This window comes from Salvelinus fontinalis, chromosome 19, assembly GCF_029448725.1.
Source record: "Salvelinus fontinalis isolate EN_2023a chromosome 19, ASM2944872v1, whole genome shotgun sequence".
NCBI classification, from domain to species: Eukaryota; Metazoa; Chordata; class Actinopteri; order Salmoniformes; family Salmonidae; genus Salvelinus; species Salvelinus fontinalis.
This window is the reverse complement of record NC_074683.1, coordinates 34,737,580-34,764,667: the sequence shown is the minus strand read 5'-3', so window position 1 is coordinate 34,764,667 and position 27,088 is coordinate 34,737,580. Positions and strand designations below refer to the sequence as shown.

At 45.0% G+C, this 27,088-nt stretch overlaps 1 pseudogene; it reads left to right on the top strand.

Annotated features, from left to right (window-relative positions):
* Nucleotides 1-879: 879 nt before the first annotated feature.
* Nucleotides 880-27,088, top strand: part of LOC129816180 (kinesin heavy chain-like) — a 31,558-nt pseudogene continuing 5,349 nt past the window's right edge.

Here is a 27,088-nt window from a genome sequence, read left to right as displayed (position 1 = left end):
GAACATTCCCAACAGTCCTTCCCTCCTGCTGTGTCTTCCTTCCTGGCATACCTTTATTTAGGCTGACTGCCTATGCCAGACGGCACGCCAAAATAGCAGCGAGGTGTTACGCCGCCATGGTTCACATGATGTGCCACCATGCGATTACACATACACACAATAGCCTCCTATTCAGCTGCATCCGTTGCCCTGGAAACAGCCCAGAGAGCCTTCAGCAAGCCCCAGGATAAAATTGGAAAACATTTATTCCATTATTCCTCAGCAGCTAATGGAAGGGCGGGGAAGCGATGGTGGCAGTATGATTAGCTTCCACGCTGCCAGCCTGACCAGAATGTAAAACTATCCTTGTTATGTGCTTAATCTATGGTGCTATTATACATCTCCCTATCCTCGTCTACCTCGCCAGCATCATATTACCATATGAATGGCATCAGCCCTGAGGCGAATGACAGACTGTGATAGTCCATTACATTTTTATTGTCAAGTCAATATCATTTTTATTATGTTTGGGCTGGATAAGGAGAGGTAAGACTGAATGAAATTGAGGTGGGGGATGAGGGGACTAAAGTAAAGGAAGTTCAGGCTGGCAAAGGAGCTTGGAATGAAACCCCCTTGAGGTGCATGTATATTTCTTATCAATATGAGGACTCAGGCCTTATGAAAGCTAAGAGGGATAAGGCCTTTGTTTGAGGAGAGTGCTTTTTCCCTATGTAATGAACCTGTATTGCTACTTGCCATTTCAACTTCTGGGAATGCTAAGTGCTGTAGTGTATCTTGTTTATTTGACCAGGAGTGTTTTTTCCAGGACAAGCTACATGACTCTCAGCAGATGGGTACTATCCCCGTATCAGCAGGGATGTCTTTGACCACATCTACTCTATGGACGAGAACCTGGAGTTCCACATCAAGGTAACAGACACACCATGGCCCCTCCGGAACCCTGGCTAGGTTCCACATTAAGGTAACAGACTCACCATGGCCCCTCCGGAACCCTGGCTAGGTTCCACATTAAGGTAACAGACACACCAAGGCCCCTCTGGAACCCTGGCTAGGTTCCACATTAAGGTAACAGACACACCATGGCCCCTCTAGAACCCTGGCTAGGTTCCACATTAAGGTAACAGACACACCAAGGCCCCTCCGGAACCCTGGCTAGGTTCCACATTAAGGTAACAGACACACCATGGCCCCTCTAGAACCCTGGATAGGTTCCACATTAAGGTAACAGACACACCAAGGCCCCTCTAGAACCCTGGCTAGGTTACACATTAAGGTAACAGACACACCAAGGCCCCTCCGGAACCCTGGCTAGGTTCCACATTAAGGTAACAGACACACCATGGCCCCTCTGGAACCCTGGCTAGGTTCCACATTAAGGTAACAGACTCACCATGGCCCCTCCGGAACCCTGGCTAGGTTCCACATTAAGGTAACAGACACACCATGGCCTCTCTGGAACCCTGGCTAGGTTCCACATTAAGGTAACAGACACACCAAGGCCCCTCCGGAACCCTGGCTAGGTTCCACATTAAGGTAACAGACACACCATGGCCCCTCTGGAACCCTGGCTAGGTTCCACATTAAGGTAACAGACTCACCATGGCCTCTCTGGAACCCTGGCTAGGTTCCACATTAAGGTAACAGACTCACCATGGCCCCTCTAGAACCCTGGCTAGGTTCCACATTAAGGTAACAGACTCACCATGGCCCCTCTAGAACCCTGGCTAGGTTCCACATTAAGGTAACAGACTCACCATGGCCCCTCTAGAACCCTGGCTAGGTTCCACATTAAGGTAACAGACACACCATGGCCCCTCTGGAACCCTGGCTAGGTTCCACATTAAGGTAACAGACACACCATGGCCCCTCTGGAACCCTGGCTAGGTTCCACATTAAGGTAACAGACACACCATGGCCCCTCTGGAACCCTGGCTAGGTTCCACATTAAGGTAACAGACACACCATGACCCCTCTGGAACCCTGGCTAGGTTCCACATTAAGGTAACAGACACACCATGGCCTCTCTGGAACCCTGGCTAGGTTCCACATTAAGGTAACAGACTCACCATGGCCCCTCTAGAACCCTGGCTAGGTTCCACATTAAGGTAACAGACACACCATGGCCCCTCTAGAACCCTGGCTAGGTTCCACATCAAGGTAACAGACACACCATGGCCCCTCTGGAACCCTGGTTAGGTACCACATCAAGGTAACAGACACACCAAGGCCCCTCTGGAACCCTGGCTAGGTTCCACATCAAGGTAACAGACACACCAAGGCCTCTCTGGAACCCTGGCTAGGTTCCACATTAAGGTAACGGACACACCATGGCCCCTCTGGAACCCTGGCTAGGTTCCACATTAAGGTAACGGACACACCATGGCCCCCCCGGAACCCTGGCTAGGTTCCACATTAAGGTAACAGACACACCATGGCCCCTCTGGAACCCTGGCTAGGTTTCACATTAAGGTAACAGACACACCATGGCCTCTCTGGAACCCTGGCTAGGTTCCACATCAAGGTAACAGACACACCATGGCCCCTCCGGAACCCTGGCTAGGTTCCACATTAAGGTAACAGACTCACCATGGCCCCTCCGGAACCCTGGCTAGGTTCCACATTAAGGTAACAGACACACCAAGGCCCCTCTGGAACCCTGGCTAGGTTCCACATTAAGGTAACAGACACACCATGGCCCCTCTAGAACCCTGGCTAGGTTCCACATTAAGGTAACAGACACACCAAGGCCCCTCCGGAACCCTGGCTAGGTTCCACATTAAGGTAACAGACACACCATGGCCCCTCTAGAACCCTGGATAGGTTCCACATTAAGGTAACAGACACACCAAGGCCCCTCTAGAACCCTGGCTAGGTTCCACATTAAGGTAACAGACACACCAAGGCCCCTCCGGAACCCTGGCTAGGTTCCACATTAAGGTAACAGACACACCATGGCCCCTCTGGAACCCTGGCTAGGTTCCACATTAAGGTAACAGACTCACCATGGCCCCTCCGGAACCCTGGCTAGGTTCCACATTAAGGTAACAGACACACCATGGCCTCTCTGGAACCCTGGCTAGGTTCCACATTAAGGTAACAGACACACCATGGCCTCTCTGGAACCCTGGCTAGGTTCCACATTAAGGTAACAGACTCACCATGGCCCCTCTAGAACCCTGGCTAGGTTCCACATTAAGGTAACAGACACACCATGGCCCCTCTAGAACCCTGGCTAGGTTCCACATCAAGGTAACAGACACACCATGGCCCCTCTGGAACCCTGGTTAGGTACCACATCAAGGTAACAGACACACCAAGGCCCCTCTGGAACCCTGGCTAGGTTCCACATCAAGGTAACAGACACACCAAGGCCTCTCTGGAACCCTGGCTAGGTTCCACATTAAGGTAACGGACACACCATGGCCCCTCTGGAACCCTGGCTAGGTTCCACATTAAGGTAACGGACACACCATGGCCCCCCCGGAACCCTGGCTAGGTTCCACATTAAGGTAACAGACACACCATGGCCCCTCTGGAACCCTGGCTAGGTTTCACATTAAGGTAACAGACACACCATGGCCTCTCTGGAACCCTGGCTAGGTTCCACATTAAGGTAACAGACACACCAAGGCCTCTCTGGAACCCTGGCTAGGTTCCACATTAAGGTAACAGACACACCAAGGCCTCTCTGGAACCCTGGCTAGGTTCCACATTAAGGTAACAGACACACCAAGGCCCCTCCGGAACCCTGGCTAGGTTCCACATTAAGGTAATAGACACACCAAGGCCTCTCTGGAACCCTGGCTAGGTTCCACATTAAGGTAACAGACACACCATGGCCTCTCTGGAACCCTGGCTAGGTTCCACATTAAGGTAACAGACACACCATGGCCCCTCTGGAACCCTGGCTAGGTTCCACATTAAGGTAACAGACACACCATGGCCCCTCTGGAACCCTGGCTAGGTTCCACATTAAGGTAACAGACACACCAAGGCCTCTCTGGAACCCTGGCTAGGTTCCACATTAAGGTAACAGACACACCATGGCCCCTCTGGAACCCTGGCTAGGTTCCACATTAAGGTAACAGACACACCATGGCCTCTCTGGAACCCTGGCTAGGTTCCACATTAAGGTAACAGACACACCATGACCCCTCTGGAACTCTGGCTAGGTTCCACATTAAGGTAACAGACACACCATGGCCTCTCTGGAACCCTGGCTAGGTTCCACATTAAGGTAACAGACACACCAAGGCCCCTCTGGAACCCTGGCTAGGTTCCACATTAAGGTAACAGACACACCATGGCCCATCTAGAACCCTGGCTAGGTTCCACATTAAGGTAATAGACACACCATGGCCCCTCCGGAACCTGGGCTAGGTGCTCAGTGTCCATGTAATTTAGGTTAGCTTGCCTTCAGAGCAAATAGTCTATGTTAAGATATAATTTTGCAGGATTTGTCAATATATGAGAATGTATATTAAGATGTTATGAAAGTGTAAGAGCAGTGTATTATGTGTACCATATACAATGTGAATGGAACAGGTGCTGTGGTGGCTGAGGGATAGTCCAGTGCTCTTTGCTGTGCTAGTGTTAGTGACAGGACCCACACAGCCAGGTGTCCATTATGGTGCTAGCTCCTCTGGGGTAGGTTACATGTACCATATGGTCACTGCAGTGACACATCCAACTGGTGACTGTGTGGCTGTGTGGTCCTCTAGTAACCCAAATGGAAGGTCACAACACAAAAGCCTATGAACCCGAGTGCTCATCTGTTAGAATAGTGGGTACTTCACCAAGGACAAGACTGGCACAGAAGTAATGCTGTCATAGTCCTGTTTATTAACGGTTTGTTAATATGCAGTGTGTGATATACACTACATGACCAAAAGTATGTAGACACCTGCTTGTCGAACATCACATTCCAAAATCGTGGACATTAATATGGAGCTGGTCCCCGCTTTGCTGCTATGACAGCTTCCACTCTTCTTTGAAGGTTTTCCACTAGATGTTGGAACATTGCTGCAGGGACTTGCTTCCATTCAGCTATAAGAGCATTAGTGAGGTTGGGCACTGATGTTGGGCGATTAGGCCTGGCTCACAGTCGGAGTTCCAATTCATCCCAAAGGTCTTCGATGGGGTTGAGGTCAGGGCTCTGCAGGCCAGTAAAGTTCTTCCACACCAATCTCAACAAATCATTTCTGTATGGACCTCGCTTTGTGCAGTGGGGCATTGTCATGCTGAAACAGGAAAGGGCCTTCCCCACAAAGTTGGAAGCACAGAATCATCTAGAATGTCATTGTCTGCTGTGGCTTTAAGAATTCCCTTCACTGGAACTAAGGGGCGTGGCCCAAACCATGAAAAACAGCCCCAGAACATTATTCCTCCTCCACCAAACTTTACAGTTGGCACTATGCATTGTGGCAGGTAGCGTTCTCCTGGCATCTGCCGAACCCATATTCATCCGTCAGAGTGCCAGATGGTGAAGCATGATTCATCACTCCAGAGAACGCGTTTCCACTGCTCCAGAGTCCAATGGCGGCGAGCTTTACACCACTCCAGCCGACACTTGGCATTGCGCATGGTGATCTTAGGCTTGTGTGCGGCTGCTCAGCCATGGAAACCCATTTCATGAAGCCCCCGACGAACACATCTTGTTCTTGCGCTGCTTCCAGAGGCAGTTTGGAATTCGTTAGTGAGTGTTGCAACCGAGGACAGACAATTTTTACGCTCTACACGCTTCACCACTTGGCGGTCCCGTTCTGTGAGCTTGTGTGGCCTACCACTTCGCGGCTGAGCCATTGTTGTTCCTAGACATCTCCACATCACAATAACCACAATTACAGTTGACCAGGGCAGCCCCAGCAGGGCAGGAATTTGAAGAAAAGTGGCATCTTATGACAGTGCCACATTGAAAGGCAAGGAGCGCTTCAGTGAGGCCATTATTTAGCCAATGTTTGTCTATGGAGAGCGCATGGCTGTGTCCTCAATTTTATACACCTGTCAGCAACAGGTGTGGCTGAAATAGCCGACTCCACTAATTTGAAGTGGTGTCCACATACTTTTGTAAATATAGTGTATGTTGTGTCTTTATACGTCTCCTACTTTGAAATCTACTTAGACAAAATCAGAGACTTATTGGATGGTGAGTAAAGACTTTCTAGTTTTAATAAAGTTTGGATTTCTGAAAAGTGAGATGGACAATTCTGATTTAAATATTTTTCTTTTTCAGTGTCAAAGACCAACCTGGTGGTGCATGAGGACAAAAACAAGGTGCTCTATGTTAAGGTGGGTATCCAATCTCTGTTGCTAAAGTGCTCTAAACAGAAATTATTTAAACTGTTGATAATATTATTGTTCATTCACTAAGCACAGTAAATAATATTTCTGGTAAATACCCCACAATATTGTGGTTCTGATGCAACATTTACCTCAGCTTCACACTCATTCCCATTTACACACACAGGGCTGTACGGACCGCTCTGTGTCCAGTCCAGAAGAGGTTATGGATGTCATCGATGAGGGAAAGTCCAATAGTCACGTGGCTGTTACAAGTAAGTGCTTCTCTTTTCCTCTGGAATCACACATTTAATGAATAAATACATTTGAGCTACATTTTATATCCAGTGATTCAGCAAAAGACTGCCCATTTTCTGTGCTACCACTCAAATGTTGTGCTGCTGTTTATTTGTCCACACAGACATGAATGTTCTCGCAGTTCTCGCAGTCACAGCATCTTCCTGATCAACATCAAGCAGGAGAACATAGAGATAGAACTGAAGCTGTCAAAAACTTTACCTGGTGGATCAGGCTGGTAATGAGAAGGTGAGAAGTCTACCTGATGGATCAGGCTGGTAATGAGAAGGTGATGAGAAGTCTACCTGGTGGATCAGGCTGGTGGTGAGAAGTCTACCTGGTGGATCTGGCTGGTGGTGAGAAGTCTACCTGGTGGATCTGGCTGGTAATGAGAAGGTGAGAAGTCTACCTGGTGGATCTGGCTGGTAGTGAGAAGGTGAGAAGTCTACCTGGTGGATCTGGCTGGTGGTGAGAAGTCTACCTGGAGGATCTGGCTGGTAATGAGAAGGTGAGAAGTCTACCTGGTGGATCTGGCTGGTGATGAGAAGTCTACCTGGTGGATCTGGCTGGTAGTGAGAAGGTGAGAAGTCTACCTGGTGGATCTGGCTGGTGGTGATAAGTCTACCCGGTGGATCAGGCTGGCAATGAGAAGGTGAGAAGTCTACCTGGTGGATCTGGCTGGTAGTGAGAAGGTGAGAAGTTTACCTGGTGGATCTGGCTGGTAGTGAGAAGGTGAGAAGTCTACCTGGTGGATCTGGCTGGTAATGAGAAGGTGAGAAGTCTACCTGGTGGATCTGGCTGGTAATGAGAAGGTGAGAAGTCTACCTGGTGGATCTGGCTGGTAGTGAGAAGGTGAGTGGTCTTCCCTCTTACTACCCTCCCTCTCCGCCTCTCATCCCTCTCATCTCCTTCTCTCACTTGGTCTTCCCTTCCTCTTTTCCCTCCCACCCCACTTCTCACTCTCCTCTTCCTTTCCTCACCTCTCTCCCCTACCTCTCCTTCTCTCTCTCCCCCCTGCCTCTCCTTCTCTCTCTTCCTTGCCTCTCCTGCTCTCTCTCTCCCCTGCCTATCCTTTTCTCTCTCCCCCTGCCTCTCCTGCACTCTCTCTCTCTCTCTCTCGTGCCTCTCCTTTTCTCTCTCTCTCTCCCCTGCCTCTCCTCCTCTCTCTCTCTCTCCCCTGCCTCTCATTCTCTCTCTCTCTCTCTCTCTCCCCTGCCTCTCCTTCTCTCTCTCTCTCCCCTGCCTCTCTCTCTCCCCTGCCTCTCCTTCTCTCTCTCTCTCCCCTGCCTCTCCTTCTCTCTCTCTCTTCAATAAATCATATTTTTCAATAAATCATCTTTACACCCATGCATACCCCACAACACATGCCACCAGAGGTCTCTTTACAATCCCAAGTCCAGAACAGACAATGGGAGGCGCACAGTAATATATAGAGCCATGACTACATGGAACTCTATTCCACATCAGATAACTGATGCAAGCAGTAGAATCAGATTGAAAAAAATGATAAAAATACACTTTATGGAACAGCTGGGACTGTGAAGAGATACACACGCACAAACACACATACACATGCTAACACATGTACTCTATACACACATGGATTTTGTATTGTAGATATGTGGTAGCAGAGTAGTGGCCTGAGGGCACACAATGTGTTGTGAAAAGTGTTATGAAATGTAATGTCATGTAATATTGTTGATTGTATATATCTGCCTTAATGTTTCTGGACCCCAGGAAGAGTAGCTACTGCCTTGGCAGCAGTTAATGGGGATCCATAATAAATACAAATATACACTGAGTGTACAAAACATTAAGAACACCTATTATTTCCATGACATCGACTGAACAGGTGAATCTAGATGAAAGCTATGATCCCTTATTGATGTCACTTGTTAAATCCACTTCAACCAGTGTAGATGAAGGTTAAAGAAAGATTTTTAAGCCTTGAGACAATTGTTACATGGATTGTGTATGTGTGCCATTCAGAGGGGGCAAGACAAAATATTTATGTGCCTTTGAACGGGGTTTGGTAGTAGGTGCCAGGTGCACCGGTTTATGTCAAGAACTACAACACTATTGGGTTTTTCACGCTCAACAGGTTCCCTTGTGTATCAAGAATGGTCCATCACCCAAAAGACATCAAGCCAACTTCACACATCTGTGGGAAGCATTGGAGTCAACATGGGCCAGCATCCCTGTGCAATGCTTCGACACCTTGTAGAGTCCATTCCCTGACGAATTGAGTTTTCAATATTATCAAGGTTTTCCTAATGTTTGGTATGCTCAGTGTATATAAACTCAGCAAAAAAAGAAACGTCCCTTTTTCAGGACCCTGTCTTTCAAGATATTTTGTAAAAATCCAAATAACTTCACAGATCTTCATTGTAAAGGGTTTAAACACTGTTTCCGATGCTTGTTCAATGAACCATAAACAATTAATGACAGGATGGCAACAACAACTGTCTGAGTTACACCAGGAACGCACAATCCCTCCATCAGTGCTCAGACTGTCCACAATAGGCTAAGAGAGGACTGAGGGCTTGTAGGCCTGTTGTAAGGCAGGTCCTCACCAGACATCACCGGCAACAGCGTCGCCTATGGTCACAAATCCACCGTCGCTGGACCAGACAGGACTGGCAGAAAGTGCTCTTCACTGACGAGTCGCGGTTTTGTCTCACCAGGGGTGATGGTCGGATTCGCGTTTATCGTCGAAGGAATGAGCGTTACACCGAGGCCTGTACTCTGGAGCGGGATTGATTTGGAGGTGGAGGGTCCGTCATGGTCTGGGGCGGTGTGTCACAGCATCATCGGACTGAGCTTGTTGTCATTGCAGGCAATCTAAACGGTGTGCGTTACAGGGAAGACATCCTCCTCCCTCATGTGGTACCCTTCCTGCAGGCTCATCCTGACATGACCCTCCAGCATGACAATGCCACCAGCCATACTGCTGGTTCTGTGTGTGATTTCCTGCAAGACAGGAATGTCAGTGTTCTGCCAAGGCCAGCAAAGAGCCCGGATCTCAATCCCATTGAGCACGTCTGGGACCTGTTGGATCAGAGGGTGAGGGCTAGGGCCGTTCCCCCACAGAAGTGTCCGGGAGCTTGCAGGTGCCTTGGTGGAAGAGTGGGGTAACATCTCACAGCAAGAACTGGCAAATCTGGTGCAGACCATGAAGAGGAGATGTACAGCAGTACTTATTGCAGCTGGTGGCCACACCAGATACCGACTGTTACTTTTGATTTTGATCCCCCCCATATTTGTACAGGGACACATTTAATTTCTGTTAGTCACATGTCTTTTGGAACTTGTTCAGTTTATGTCTCAGTTGTTGAATCTTGTTATTCCCTATAAATTATTCCCTACAAACATCCCTACAAATATTCACACATGTTAAGTTTGCTGAAAATAAACGCAGTTGACAGTGAGAGGACGTTTCATTTTTTGCTGAGTTTAAATATACAGTGGCTTGCGAAAGTATTCACCCCCTTGGCATTTTTCCTATTTTTTTGCCTTGAACCTGGAATTAAAATGTATTTTTGGGGGGTTTGTATCATTTGATTTATGCCTACAAATTTGAAGATGCAAAATATTTTTTTATTGTGAAGAAAACAAGAAATAAGACCAAAAAAAATAATTTGAGCATGCATAACTATTCACCCCCCCAAAGTCAATACTTTCTAGAGCCAGCTTTTGCAGCAATTACAGCTGAAAGTCTCAGGGTATGTGTCTATAAGCTTGGCACATCTAGCCACTGGGATTTTTACCCATTCTTCAAAGCAAAACTGCTCCAGCTCCTTCAAGTTGGATGGGTTCTGCTGGTGTATAGCAATCTTTAAGTCATACCACAGATTCTCAATTGGATTGAGGTCTGGGCTTTGACTAGGCCATTCCAAGACATTTAAATGTTTCCCCTTAAACCACTCAAGTGTTTCTTTAGTAGTATGCTTAGAGTCATTGTCCTGCTGGAAGGTGAACCTACGTCCATGTCTCAAATCTCTGGAAGACTGAAACAGGTTTCCTTCAGGAGTTTCCCTGTATTTTGCGCTATCATCATTCCTTAAATTCTGACTAGTTTCCCAGTCCCTGCTGATGAATAACATCCCTACAGCATGATACTGCCACCACCATGCTTCACTGTGGGGATGGTGTTCTCGGGGTGTTGAGAAGTGTTGGGTTTGCGCCAGACATAGCGTTTTCCATGATGGCCATAATGCTCCATTTTAGTCTCTTCTGACCAGAGTACCTTCTTCCATATGTTTGGGGAGTCCCCCTCCATGTCTTTAGGCGAGTACCAATATTTTCTGGACACTCTTCCATAAAGCCCAGCTCTGTGGAGTGTACGGCTTAAAGTGGTCCTATGGACAGAAACTCCAATCTCCGCTGTGGAGCTTTGCAACTCCTTCAGGGTTATCTTTGGTCTCTTTGTTGCCTCTCTGATTAATGCCCTCCTTGCCTGATCAGTGAGTTTTGGTGGGCGGCCCTCTCTTGGCAGGTTTGTTGTGGTGCCATATTCTTTCCATTTTTTAATAATGGATTTAATGGTGCTCCGTGGGATGTTCAAAGTTTCTCATATTTTTTTATAACCCAACCCCAATCTGTACTGTTTGGCGAGCTCCTTGGCCTTCATGGTGCCCCTTGCTTAGTGGTGTTGCAGACTCTGGGGCCTTTTCAGAACAGGTGTATTGTCACGCCCTGACCTTAGAGAGCCTTTTTTATTCTCTATTTGGTTAGGTCAGAGTGTGACTTGGGTGGGCAATCTATGTTTCTATTTATTTGTTGACCTAGTATGGTTCCCAATCAGAGGCAGCTGTTTATCGTTGTCTCTGATTGGGGATCATACTTTTTCCCACCTTAGATTGTGGGATCTTGTTTTTGTACAGTTACTGTGTAGCCTGCAGAATGTTACGCTTGTTTATCTTTTGTTGTTTTTTTGGTGTTCATCAAAATAAAGAAAGATGTACGCATACCACATTTTACATTTTTTTACATTTTAGTCATTTAGCAGATGCTCTTACCCAGAGCGACTTACAGTAGAGTGCATACATTTTATTACATTTTTTTATTTTTTATTATTATTTTTTTTTTTTTACATTTCATTACATTTTTACATACTGAGACAAGGATATCCCTACCGGCCAAACCCTCCCTAACCCGGACGACACTATGCCAATTGTGCGTCGCCCCACGGACCGCCCCACGGACCTCCCGGTTGCGACAGAGCCTCGGCGCGAACCCAGAGACTCTGGTGGCACAGCTAGCACTGCGATGCAGTGCCCTAGACCACTGCCACACCACGCTGCGCCTTGGTCTCATTCCAACAACGGACGTAGCATGTATAGATGAGATCATGTGACAGATCATGTACCACTTAGATTGCACACAGGTGGACTATATTTAACTAATTATGTGACTTCTGAAGGTAATTGGTTGCACCAGATCTTATTTATTTGCTTTATAGCAAAAGGGGTGAAGACATATTCACGCACCACTTTTAATTTTTTAATTTTTAATTTTTTAAACAAGTTATTTTTTTCATTTCACTTCACCAATTTGGACTATTTTGTGTAGTCCAAATGTCCATTGCATGAAATCCAAATATAAATCCATTTAAATTACAGGTTGTAATGCAACAAAATAGGAAAAACGTCAAGGGGATTAATACTTTTGCAAGGCACTGTATATAATGTTGTTTTTTTTCATTGTTGGACATTAAATACTATAAAAACACCAGTAAATCAGCTCAAAGTGATTTTCATTTTGGTAATCTGTTCCCAAGTATTCCCATGCATAATAGAGAGACACGTGATCATATACAAATGTAAGCAAGGTTTGAAATGCTTATGTTTTAGTCAAAAGTTATATCTGTTTGCGCTTCTTGCGGTCAATTTGCAGTCTACAAATTATTTGTAATTATGTTCTGGGGGCCTCTTGAGTTGCGACGCGGTCTAAGGCACTACATCGCTGTGCTTGAGTTTTCACTACAGACCTGGGTTCAATCCCAGGCTGTGTCACCGCTGGCCTTGCCCGAGAGACCCATGAGGCACAATTGGCCCAGCATCGTCCAGGTTAGTGGAGGGTTTAGCCGGCTGGGATTTCCTTGTCCCATTGCGCCATAGCGACTCCTTGTTGCGGGCCCGGCGCCTGCAAACTGACTTCGGTTGCCAGCTGGACGGTGTTTCCTCTAACACATTGGTGCGGCTGACATCCGGGTTAAGCGAGCAGTGTGTCAAGAAGCAGTGCGGCTTGGCAGGGTCATGTTTCGGAGGAGGCATGGCTCTCGACCTTCGCCTCTCCTGAGTCCATAGGGGAGTTTCAGCGATGGAACAAGACTGTAACTACCAATTGGATATCACTGCTGAATCTAGTTGATGATCCCTGCTTTACATAATCAAATAATGATTTCTTTGTATATTTTATTTTTAAGTTTTGTATTGATGTTTTGTATTGATGTGCATATAAATGTTCTCTTTCCGTCCTTTAGAAAACCCACGTGCCTTACAGAGACAGCAAGATGACCTGTATCCTGCAGGACTCTCTAAGGGAAAACTGTAGGACTACCATCATCATCTGTGCCTCCCCCACTGTCTACAACGAGGCAGAGACCAAGTCCACCCTCATGTTCGAACAGAGGTCATCACTGAGTATACACACACTGTACACACCACATCACATTACGGACAGAGATCAGAGCTCAGAGCTCAGAATAAACACACTGTACACACCACATCACATTACGGACAGAGATCAGAGCTCAGAGCTCAGAATAAACACACTGTACACACCACATCACATTACGGACAGAGATCAGAGCTCAGAATACACACACTGTACACACCACATCACATTACGGACAGAGATCAGAGCTCAGAATACACACACTGTACACACCACATCACATTACGGACAGAGATCAGAGCTCAGAATACACACTGTTGTGGCTCTGGATCTCTGAGGGAAGGGATGGAGGAATGTTGGTGGTCTGGTATCTCTTTTAGTCAGTCTGCAAGTGTGAATTTATTTGTTCAAATAGAGATGAGATCTGTAATGAGTCTGGATCAGCTGTGACCTTGTGTCGATGTTGCTGTTCAACCTAACAGAGGGTGATATACATATATTTGACATTGATTACTGCTGTGTTGTCGTTAGTGTAACAAAAAAACAGTTCAAGGATGTGCAAACCTTTGACCTTCAATACATAAACACTACTTACATTCATATTCAGAGGGATTTGGTTAAATGAATGCATCATTCAGTTGTACCGCTGACTCTCTCTCTTTCATTTTCACGCTCTTCTCTCGCTCTTTCATTCTCTCTCGCTCTCTTTCTCTCTATGTTGCAGAGCTACAACCATTAAGAACACAGTGTCAGTGAACCAGGAGCTGACAGCTGAGGAGTGGAAGAAGAAGTACGAGAAGGAGAAGACCAAAGGCCTGAAATACATGATCCATAAACTGGAGACCGAGCTCAAACGCTGGAGAAAAGGTAACAAAGAAAGGGAGTAGAGGACTGGAGGAGAGAGAGAGAGAGAGAGAGAGAGAGAGAGAGAGAGAGAGAGAGAGAGAGAGAGAGAGAGAGAGAGGCTTGAGAAAAATGTAGAGAGACAGAGAGAGCATAAACGAAAGCGGAGGAGCTTTAGCAATTATGGTCTAACGGGATTAGAATTCTGATGAGTACATCTCGACTGCAAGGCATACACAGTAAATTATGATAATTTACGCAAACCAATTGAATATATTGTGAACCCAGTTACTCTACTGCACAACCTTCTCTGGAAGCATCAGAAACTGTTTCCACACATCTCTCACCTTCTTCTGTCCTATGAACGCTAAGGTCTTCACTGACAGTCAGAGGTCATGGGGTTGTAGGGGATGTGTTTAGATAAACCAATCATTGTTACTGATGAAACTTTGTTTTAATTTGATGAAATTGTTTTAATGAAAGTCATATAGAAGATCTGTGGATGACCCAGAGGGGTTTTGTTCATCCTGGCCACTGAACACGTGTAGAATAGGCTTCACTAATACGGTAGGATGAGGACTGGAGATGTTTTCCCAAACCACTCATCCGTTCATGCATTCTGTTTCCAGTTTTCTCATTTACTCACTGATTATTCCCCCTTTGCAAGCTTTGTTTTTCCCAAATAAGATCCTTGTTAGAATAAATAGGTCGGTTGATGTTGGGATTTTAAGCAGCAGGCAATTTGTCATCTCAGTTTGGGCTGGGTTCTGTTCTGACCTGGATAGAGGTTGTCTGTCAAACATACTGACATATTTAGTCTTGTTGTGTTTTCAACAACAGGATGTTCATCATGATATACTTTCTGGATGCTGGATTTGTAGCCGTGATCACGGCCCTCCTCTCAGTACTCATTAGTCAGCTAGCAACCTGCTGTGCAGACTTGCCTCCTTTTATACAGTACTTTTCTCTTTTTGAGATTGTGGTTGATATAAATGAAACATATACACTACATCACCAAAAGTATGTGGACACCTGCTCGTCGAACATCTCATTCCAAAATCATGGGCATTCATTTGGAGCTGGTCCCCCCTTTGCTGCTACAACAGCCTCCACTCTTCTGGGAAGGCTTCAACTTGACATTGGAACATTGCTTTTGGGAACTTGCTTCCATTCAGTCACAAGAGCATTATTGAGGTCACTGATGTTGGGCGATTAGGCCCGGCTCTGATGTTAGGCGATTAGGCCCGGCTCTGATGTTGGCCGATTAGGCCCGGCTCTGATGTTGGCCGATTAGGCCCGGCTCGCAGTTGGCGTTCCAATTCCTCCCAAAGTTGTTCGATGGGGTCGAGGTCAGGGCTTTGTGCAGGCCAGTCAAGTGCTTCCACACCAACAAACCATTTCTGTATGGACCTTGTTTTGTGGACTGGGGCATTGTCATGTTGAAACAGGAAAGGCCTTCCCCAAACTGTTGCCACAAAGTTGGAAACACAGAATCATCTAGAATGTCTTGTATGCTGTAGGGTTAATATTTCCCTTCACTGGAACTAAGGGGCCTTACCCGAACCATGTAAAACAGCCCCAGACCATTATTCTTCCTCCACCAAACTTTACAGTTGGCACTATGCATTGGGTCAGGTAGCATTCTCCTGGCTTCCGTCAAACCCAGATTCGTTCGTCAGACTGCCAGATTGTGAAGCGTGATTCATCCCTCCAGAAAATGCGTTCCCAATGCTCCTAGACGTTTCCACTTCACAATAACAGAACTTACAGTTCACCGGGGCAGCTCTAGCAGGGCAGAAATTTGAAGAACTGATTTGTTGGATGACAGTGCCACGTTGAAAGTCACTGAGCTCTTCAAAGAAAAATTATTCAGTAAGGCCATTCTACTGACAATGTTTGTCTATGGAGATTGCATGGCTGTGTGCTCAATTTTATACACCTGTCAGCAACAGCCGAATCCACTCATTTGAAGGGTTGTCCACATACACTATATATATATATATATATATATAAAAGTATCTCCATTTTGCATTGCAAAATAATGTATAATAATGCAAACAGATTGTTGATTCTCCCAAATGGGGCACACTGTTTACCCCTTCCACATGTGAAGACCATTATGGTCAGAGTTCTCCATTGTGGAGGCTACACTCTCACAAAAAACAGTTCCAAAAGGGTTATTTGGCTGTCCCCATAGGATAACCCTTTTTGGTTCTACTCTTAACTTTAAAGGGTTTGACCTGGAACCAAAAGGGAGGGAGTGTGGAGAGAGATGGAATGCTACATACAGTGAGGGAAAAAAGTATTTGATCCCCTGCTGATTTTGTATGTTTGCCCACTGACAAAGAAATGATCAGTCTGTAATTTGAATGGTAGGTTTATTTGAACAGTGAGAGACAGAATATCAACAAAAAAATCCAGAAAAACGCATGTCAAAAATGTTATAAATTGATTTGCATTTTAATTTAATTTCCGCAGTAATAGCTACTGTAAATTTGACAGTGCAGTTATATTAACAATAATTTAAGCTTTCAGCCGATATAAGACACTTATATGTACCGACGTTTGTTGTTTCTCTAAAATCTGTGATCTTGACATAACCGGCTGCATGATTTACAACTGTCCTGTTGACGGGACACCAATCCCTAAGAAGTTGCCTCATCACCTGTCACTTTAATCATGTCCCAATATATCTCTGGATCCTGTAGAAATGTTAGTGTTTTGAGATATGGATGTGTTGTATTTATAATAATAATAACTTTATTTGTATAGCGCTTTTCAATACAAGTAACAAATCATAATAGACGGAATGAAACGATCGTAGACACAGATAGCAGATATTATTCTCCTCTGAACTAGGTTTCTGTACAGTGTATTTAGTGCATTTCCTCACACACTCAGTTGATGAATGTGATAAGGATGTGTAGGCACATTTAGTGAGCTAAAATCTGTCCCTGCTGTCCCTCTCCATAACCCACAACGTACATGTTTGGTTGAGGTCCATCACTCTAACCACTGCTGCCCCCTCCCTCCCTCCCTCTCTCCTCCCTCCCCCTTCTCTTCCTCCCTCTCCCCCTTCCTCCCTCCTTTCTCCCTCCTGCCTCTGTCATTCCATTTCTCCCTCCGTCTCTCCTCCCCCGCTTCCTCCCCCCTCCTTCTGTCTCACCCCCCCCCTCCCTCCCTCCCTCCCTCCATCCCTCCCCCTCCCTCCCTCCCCCCCTCCCTCCCTCCCTTCCTCCCCCCTCCTTCTGTCTCATCCCCCCCCTCCCTCCATCCATCCCTCCCCCTCCCTCCCTCCCTCCCTCCCTCCCTCCGTCTCAACCCTCCCTCCCTCTCCCAGGTGAGCTGTTCCAGTGTAGGAGCAGCTGAGCAGTAAGGAGAATAAAGACAGTAGTGGTAACGCCACGGCCACACCCATGATCAACACTATAGCCCCGCCCCGTGTCCCGTTATTGGACGAGGAGAAGACCCGATACGAGGGGCTCATCACCGACATATACCAGCAGCTGGATGACAAGGTGGGTGCGGCTGGGTAGGAAGGGATGGAGCTTCCCTTTCCGAATGTTCCCAGTTTCCGATCATTCCAAGAGCACATACAGCAGGATGATTCCCTGGGGGATGAAGGTTCATGGTCATGGATGACTGGAAAGTGTCTGTGTCTGTGGTTGATGTTTTATTGATGTAATTAACCACAGTTAATGTATTTAATCATATGCAAATACTATACAATAGCATACATGCATAATTCTGTGGAATTATATTAAATCTGTTTTAATCACCCAATCATTAACTTAATGAGGGATTATTAGGTTTGTTTGCCCTAGGTCATAATGGTCTAACCAATTAACTGTTGGGAAAATGAACATATTGGTGTAAACACAAATCCCTCTCACAGTAACAGCCATAGCCCTGCATTAGCTAGCTGCCCCCCAAAAAGTGGATTACAGAATCTTGGTAAATCCAAACATGAATGCAACATTTTTGTATTGGAACATCTTTTTCTTCTTTGCTCCTATCTCAGGATGATGAGATCAACCAACACAGCCAGTGGGCAGAGAAGTTCAAGGAGCAGATGATCAATCGATATGAGGTGAGCTTATCCTACCCTATACAACATATCTCCTTCATCTAGATGAGGTGAGCTTATCCTACCCTATACAACACATCTCCTTCATCTAGATGAGATGAGCTTATCCTACCCTAAACAACACGTCTCCTTCATCTAGATGAGGTGAGCTTATCCTACCCTAAACAACACATCTCGTTCATCTAGATGAGGTGAGCTTATCCTACCCTAAACAACACATGTCCTTCATCTAGATGAGGTGAGCTTATCCTACCCTATACAACACGTGTCCTTCATCTAGATGAGGTGAGCTTATCCTACCCTATACAACACATCTCCTTCATCTAGATGAGGTGAGCTTATCCTACCCTAAACAACACGTCTCCTTCATCTAGATGAGGTGAGCTTATCCTACCCTATACAACACATCTCCTTCATCTACATTCCGTAGTAATCATAGATTGACATGGTATAACTTGATGAGATTCAAGGTTTTCATTACATTTAATTAGTCCATTGAGCAAAGGCATACAGTGCATTCGGAAAGTATTCAGACCCCTTGAAGGGTACCAAAAAATGTCTGCAGCATTGAAGGTCCCCAAGAACACAGTGGCCTCCATTATTCTTAAATGGAAGAAGTTTCAAACCACCAAGACTCTTCCTAGAGCTGGCCGACCAGCCAAACTGAGCAGTCGGGGGAGAAGGGCATTGGTCAAGGAGGTGACCAAGAACCCGATGGTCACTCTGACAGAGCTCCAGAGTTCATCTGTGGAGATGGGAGAAACTTCCAGAAAAACAACCATCTCTGCAGCACTCCACCAATTAGGCCTTTATGATAGAGTGGCCAGACGGAAGCCACTCCTCGGTAAAAAGCACATGACAGCCCTCTTGAAGTTGCCAAAAGGCACCTAAAGGACTCTCAGACCATGAGAAACAAGATTCTCTGCTCTGATGAAACCAAGATTGAAGCCTTTGGCTTGAATGCCAAGCGTTACGTCTGGAGGAATCATGGGACCATCTCTATGGTGAAGCATGGTGGTGGCAGCATCATGCTGTGTGGATGTTTTTCAGCGTCAGGGACTGGGAGACTAGTCAAGATCAAGGCAAAGATGAACGGAGCAAAGTACAAAGAGATGAAAACCTGCTCCAGAGTGCTCAGGACCTCAGACTGGGGTGAAGGTTCACCTTCCAACAGGACAACAACCCTAAGCATGCAGCCAAGAAAATGCAGGAGTGGCTTCGGGACAAGTCTCTGAATGTCCTTGAGTGGCCCAGGCAGACCCCGGACTTGAACCCGATCGAACATCTCTGGAGAGACCTAAAAATAGATTTGCAGTGACGCTCCCCATCCAACCTGACAGAGCTTGAGAGGATCTGCAGAGAAGAATGGGGAGAAACTCCCCAAATACAGGTGTGCCAGGCTTGTATCGTCATACCCAAGAAGACTCTAGGCTGTAATCGCTGCCAAAGGTGCTTCAACAAAGTGCTGAGTAAAGGGTCTGAATACTTATGTAAATGTGATATTTCAGTTCTTGTTTTTTGAATACATTTGCAAAAATCTAAAAAACTGTTTTTCCTTTGTCATTATGGGGTAGATTGATGAGGGTAAAAAAATAATTTAATACATTTTAGAATAAGGTTGTAACTTAACAACATGTGGTAACGTCAAGGGGTCTAAAAACTTTCCGACTGCACTGTACATGTTTTTAGAGTGCAAAACTTTTAGTTTGTGTTTATTGCCATCTAGTGGTCAGAAATGTATCTGCATTAGATATAAATCTGGTAGAGCTTTGTTTCTTCTGGCAAAGTGCAAGCTATGAACATGATGTAGTAGTAGAATTAGTCACTCAGTAAGCTGCCTACTCTGTGAGTGATATCAGATACAAGTGTTCTTTCCTTAAAGCTGCAATTACCTTTCATTGATGTTTTTTTTTTAAAGCAGTGCATACCTTTCCCAAATGACTGATGATTGGCTGAGAGAAATTGATGATAAAAAGATTGGGGGGGCTGTTTTGTTGGACTTCAGGGCAGCTTTTGACATTATCGATCATAGTCTGCTGCTGGAAGAAACGTATGTGTTATGGCTTGACACCCCCTGCTATATTGTGGATAAAAAGTTACCTGTCTAGCAGAACACAGACGGTGTTCTTTAATGCAAGCTTCTCCAACATAATCCAGGTAGAATCAGAAATGCCTCAGGGCAGATGTCTATATTTGGATTTTTTTTAACACTTTTTTGGTTAGTACATGATTCCATATGTGTTATTTCACAGTTTTGATGTCTTCACTATTATTCTACAATGTGTGTCCAAACTTTTGACTGGTACTGTATGTGATAGTAGAGTAGAGGTCTGAGTGCACACACTTAATGTGTTGTGAAATCTGTTGTGAATGTATTGTAATGTTATTAAAATTGTATAGCTGCCTTAATTTTGCTGGACCACAGGAAGAGTAGCTGTTGCCTTGGCAGTAGCTAATGGGGGATCCATAAAAAATACAAATACTAATGTTTTTTAAAGCAGTGATTACCTTTCCTTAATGGTTTTTAAATCAGTGTTTACCTTTCTTTAATGGTTTTTAAATCAGTGTTTACCTTTCCTTAATGGTTTTTAAAGCAGTGATTACCTTTCCTTAATGGTTTTTAAATCAGTGTTTACCTTTCCTTAATGGTTTTTAAATCAGTGTTTACCTTTCTTTAATGGTTTTTAAAGCAGTGATTACCTTTAATGGTTTTTAAAGCAGTGATTACCTTTCCTTAATGGTTTTTAAATCAGTGTTTACCTTTCTTTAATGGTTTTTAAAGCAGTGATTACCTTTAATGGTTTTTAAAGCAGTGATTACCTTTCCCTAGTGGTTTTTAAATCAGTGATTACCTTTCTTTAATGGTTTTTAAAGCAGTGATTACCTTTCCTTAATGGTTTTTAAATCAGTGTTTACCTTTCTTTAATGGTTTTTAAAGCAGTGATTACCTTTAATGGTTTTTAAAGCAGTGATTACCTTTCCCTAGTGGTTTTTAAATCAGTGATTACCTTTCTTTAATGGTTTTTAAAGCAGTGATTACCTTTAATGGTTTTTAAAGCAGTGATTAACTTTCTTTAATGGTTTTTAAATCAGTGATTACCTTTCTTTAATGGTTTTTAAATCTGTCAATGTTGTCTGTGTGTCTCAGACCACTCTGGCGGGGTTACAGAGGGAGCTGACCAGCAGAGATTCTCAGTCTACTGCTTCGAGACCTCAGTGAGGAGGTATCATCGGCACCAGTGACCTTAAGGCTGTAAGGACACACAATTAAACAATTACGCAATTAGAATCATACACACATATACACACTGTTATTTAGACAGACATAAACTGTTTGTAACACGTAATCATACACACGTACACACACACACACACACACACACACACTCAGTCCTGATCTCTCTGCTCTTCAGATGATGGAGGTGAATGAGGTCATTGAGGAGGAGTTCACCATGGCTCGTCTCTACATCAGTAAGATGAAGTCAGAGGTCAAGTCTCTGGTGAACCGCAGCTGGAGAGCTCCCTGGCCGACACCTCCCGCAGGATGCAGGCCAATGAGAAGGAGCTGACCTCCTGTCAGTTACTCATCGCCCAGGTAACCAGGAAGTGGATTTAACATCCATTTCTATATCTTGAAAAAAGATAATATTTTCCTTTATTCAGTAGACTATTGTGTTCATGCAGCTTGTTTGGAAAGTGAGACAGTGTCAGCATTATTTTCCTCAGCTGTTAACCCTGTCCCTGCCTGATGGGGTCCTCCATGCAGCACCGGGCTAAGATCACGTCTCTCACAGACTCAATGCAGAACGTAGAGCAGAAGAAGAGACAGTTAGAGCAGACCCAGGACTCCCTCGTGGAGGAGGTTTAGGCTCTACACACACAGGCTGAGAAACGCAGAGAGACCCCCAAACACAAACAAGCCTGTCATCAATCATTACGTCACTTGAACAAAACAAACAATGTCTCTTGCTTTGTCTCCATAGACAAAATGAAGGAGGGGCATGTGATGGATAAACAGAAGGAGCACCTGACCAAACTGCAGGATGCAGTAGGGATGAAGGTAAAGATCTCTCTCTCTCATCCTCCCTCTCTCCCCTCCTCCCATCCCTCCCCTTTATCCCCCTTTCTTTTTCCCCCCCACTCTTCAAATTCCTGTGAAAGGTAAATCTATTCAACTTGACCCTTGACCCTGTGTTCCCTTCTGCACCCTATAGAAGACCCTAGAGGAACAGATGGAGAACCATAGAGAGGTCCATCAGAAGCAGCTGTCCCGTCAGAGACTAGATCGACCACAATCAGAGGGTCCTGGAGGAGCTCAAGGAGTAAGATAGATTTTATTTGTTTCGTTTGCAGGTCTTTTTCAAGTCCCATTTCAGGTAGTGAACACAGTCCCAGGAGATAATTACGGCATGTACAGTATAGCATTGATTTGTACTGTAAACAACCAATCTGCTCTCCTCTAGTCTGAACCAAGGCCTTCAGCTGGAACAGAGGAAGCTGCAGTCAGACTATGACAAACTGAAGGCTGAAGAGCGGCAGAAGGACGAGCAACTGCAGAAAATTGTGCAAGTCTATTTATTACAGTATCTACCACAGTTGTGTTTGGTTCTCTACAGACATGGTCATAGCATAATCATAACCCCCTAGAGTCGATTTCTGCAGACCCACAGAAATCTAATTGGCATGAGAAAAAAATATCCATCAAAATTCATTTAAGCTAGAGATTGGATGTGTCTCAATCCACCACTTCCGCATCTGCAGTGAAAGGTGGCAGAGCTAAAGCAGTGTTTGTCATCCCGAAAATCAGTCTTCTCACTGTAGTATCTGAACGGTTTGGCCTACAAAACTATTATGACCCCTCTATGGAAAGGTGTGACTCTCACGAACACGACAGGGTTCTCTACAACCCCCACACACGTCTTGGGACTCGGCTGAAGTAAAACAAAAATAAATCGTTTCCTGATCTTTTTTATATCTCTCAGATATAGAACAGACACTTCAGGACGAACTTCCTTTAGATTTTTGTGGGGGGACTATCTGTTATTCAATGCGTTTGTATGGGCTAATAGCAGTAAGGCCAAATTTAATGTTTCATCAAACCATTTTTTTTTATACTTCAAGGGGTCTTAAAATTCAACATCCAATAGCTAAATGGTCTTTGGTATGACCTTATTAAAACATTTCCATATGTCAGCTTAGTAGCACCCCACCCCTCCCTCACCCCTCAGGCTTAGACTGTACAGATGGGTCATAACATGGTCAGAACCCCATCAGTCCTCTGCGTGTCTCTGCTGTAGCTTCATGAATGAGATGTCGAGAGCAGGCCAAGGAGGTTCTGAAGGGTCTAGGCAACACTGTGCTGAGTGGAGTTAACATAATGTAGTCAATCTGACTGTTACTTGTGCTGGCTTTAAAAAAAAATACATCTCAGGTGTTGATTGATGTTGAACTCATTGACGATGAGAGATTTGTCCCTTACTCCAGGCCAAGGAGCTTCAGACTCCTGCACAACCTGCGCAGGCTCTTCATCCAAGAGCTGACCTCCCACGTCAGCATGGTAAGTACAGGAAGGATAGGCTATTTGGGGGAGAAATCTCCTAAATCTCAGCTGCAATGTTTCCACTCTGTAAACTATCACATATTCACCCATTCGTGGGCATGCTGTATGCCTTATATTATCCAGGGTTCTATGCTGACAAATAACAGGCTGTTGTTTGGTTCAGTGTCATCACTATCTAAAACCAGCTGACAACTAACAGGCTGTTGTTTGGTTCAGTGTCATCACTATCTAAAACCAGCTGACAACTAACAGGCTGTTGTTTGGTTCAGTGTCATCACTATCTAAAACCAGCTGACAACTAACAGGCTGTTGTTTGGTTCAGTGTCATCACTATCTAAAACCAGCTGACAACTAACAGGCTGTTGTTTGGTTCAGTGTCATCACTATCTAAAACCAGCTGACAACTAACAGGCTGTTGTTTGGTTCAGTGTCATCACTATCTAAAACCAGCTGACAACTAACAGGCTGTTGTTCGGTTCAGTGTCATCACTATCTAAAACCAGCTGACAACTAACAGGCTGTTGTTTGGTTCAGTGTCATCACTATCTAAAACCAGCTGACAACTAACAGGCTGTTGTTCGGTTCAGTGTCATCACTATCTAAAACCAGCTGACAACTAACAGGCTGTTGTTTGGTTCAGTGTCATCACTATCTAAAACCAGCTGACAACTAACAGGCTGTTGTTCGGTTCAGTGTCATCACTATCTAAAACCAGCTGACAACTAACAGGCTGTTGTTTGGTTCAGTGTCATCACTATCTAAAACCAGAAGAGGAAGGCAAACCACAAAACAAGTAGACTTTAGAAACCACTTTTTCAGACATGTATTGTAAATGTCAGCAGTTGTGATGTGTCCCTCCCTGCTGGGGAAGGTGACATCACTCTGGTCTCACAGTGTAACGTGCCGCAGGCTGTATTTGATGACACGGTGTTTTCTGTTACTGATTTGTGTTGGGCTGTTGTTTCCTTTAGGAAATTACTGAATGTGTCTGTTCTCACACTAAAGTCCCATGTGGGAATGTTGACATTTATTCATGTGTAAGTTGTGTGAAGCAAGTGCTTGGATGGGGTTTGTTCGTAGCCTATGTTATGCAAGGAATTCACTTATTCACGTATGTTGTGTGAAGTCACTTCCCTGTTTCTGTCCAATCAGAGTGCAGAGATGGATAATGATGAGGCTGGGGGCCGTCTGGCTCAGAGACAGAGGATCACCTTCCTGGAGAACAACCTGGAGCAGCTTACCAAGGTCCACAAACACGTACGACACACACACACACACACACACACACACACACACACACACACACACACACACACACACACACACACACACACACACACACACACACACACACACACACACACACACACACACACACACACACACACACACACACACATAACACGTACACCCATTCATACATACTATATACACAAGCATACACATTCACATTCAATTCTCATATATGCTGCTGCTACTCTGTTTATCATAAATCCTGATGCCTAGTCACCTTACCCCAATACATATCTACCTCTATCACTCCAGTATCTCTGCACATTGTAAATATGGTAAATGTTTTTCTTATTTCTAGTTCTCATGTGTTTTTGTTCTATTTGATTTTATAGTACTTCTGATATCGATTACTGCATAGTTTGGAAAGAGCTGGCAAGAAAGGCATTTCACTGTACCTGCGCACGTGACAATAAAACGTGAAACTTGAAACACACACACATAACAGAACTTCATATCCACCCTGTCTCTTCTCTCCAGTTGGTGCGTGATAACGCCGACCTGCACTGTGAGCTTCCCAAGCTGGAGAAACGTCTGCGGGCCACTGCCGAGAGGGTAAAATTCAAGTGTGCCTTGAATTCTAAATAAATCACTGACAGTGTCACCAGCAAAGCACCCCCACACCATCACACCTCCTCCTCCATGCTTCACGGTGGGAACCACACATGTGGAGATAATCCGTTCACCTACTCTGCGTCTCACAAAGACATGGCGGTTGGAACCAGAAGTCAAACATTTTGACATTTTGATCTCCTTCCATACCTGTCCAGTGGATTTGTGCTGGGCAATGGCGCCCTCGTCTGGTTGTATTGAGAACGTGACCTGTTGGTGCCGTTTCTCTGCTGCTCAGTGTAATATGCTGCGTCACTCACTTGCATTCCATGTTATTGGCCCGACTGACGTCTTTTCACCAAAAATCTTTCTTTTACTTGCGCATCCTGTTGTACCTCTGTTCGAAATCAATTATGTTGTCCGTCGTTGCAACCGAAATGTCTCTAGTAACACTGTCAAAGTTTGAATATGCCTTTTATCCTCTTCTTTAAGAAACTTTAAGATATCCTCTTCTTTAAGAAACACAGAATCCAGTGCTCTGATCAAAGTTCCCATACCGTCATCCTTGTTCAAATCCTCCAGGGATATTTCCAGTGCTGTATCTCTCGCTCTTCCCTCAAGCAATAATACCCCCGCGAGTGCTTGCTTTTTATCGTCCAGATTAGTAACCCGTGTCCAGATTCCAAGTTCATTTTTCCAACTTTCGTACGACCTCTTCTCGTCGAAGCGAGGGGGCACATTGTAGTTATTAACCATCCTCTGCTACCAATGTTAACTCAAAATGACACAACGACTAGGCTCCAGTTGAACAACGTTTGCTTCACCGTATTACCACAGTACATAGTCGCCATCACACCCAGGACAGGTACATCTCCAGTCAGACTACTGCGCAGGCGTACTAATAACAGAGTGATAGCACTGTAATAACAGAAATATAGGGATACTTAAAACATGAACTTAACACTTAGTGAGGTCAAACAGGTGGGTGTGCTTAGCGATTGCTCCAGAAAGCTTAGTAGTTCACTTCTCTCTGATAGACTCCAATGACCTTTCCAAGTTTCCAAAGTCCTACTTCCCACACTGCTCAATTTTCAACAGCCAGATTGAAACAATACACCTATTGAACGCTTGATTCATCCAAATCACATCTTAGAAGAAATGACTGTGGTAGAACCCTGTGCCCAGCTGTGTGGCCACGTCTCTTTGTGTCATGCGTTTAGCATGAATTAATCATATTGGTCTAACTGATGTTGGACTCTGGTGTTGGACCACTCTGGTGCTGTTGGCCTTTGAAAAAATGAATGACCGTCAGGAAACCAGCCATTAATTAATGAAGTTTCAAAGGCTTTAATTCAGGCTTGAACCAGCTTTGAGTTTTATAGAGAAAGCCAAAGGCCTCACTGACATCTGTGTTGGTGCCAATAGCCATGTCAGGACCAAAGCATTCACTCTATTCTAGAAACAAGTACAAGAGATTTAAATATTAAAGAGCATTAAGTCTCGCACACATTGCACTGAATATGGATCTAGCATTCGTCGGCCGATCGTTCAGCACACTGTGT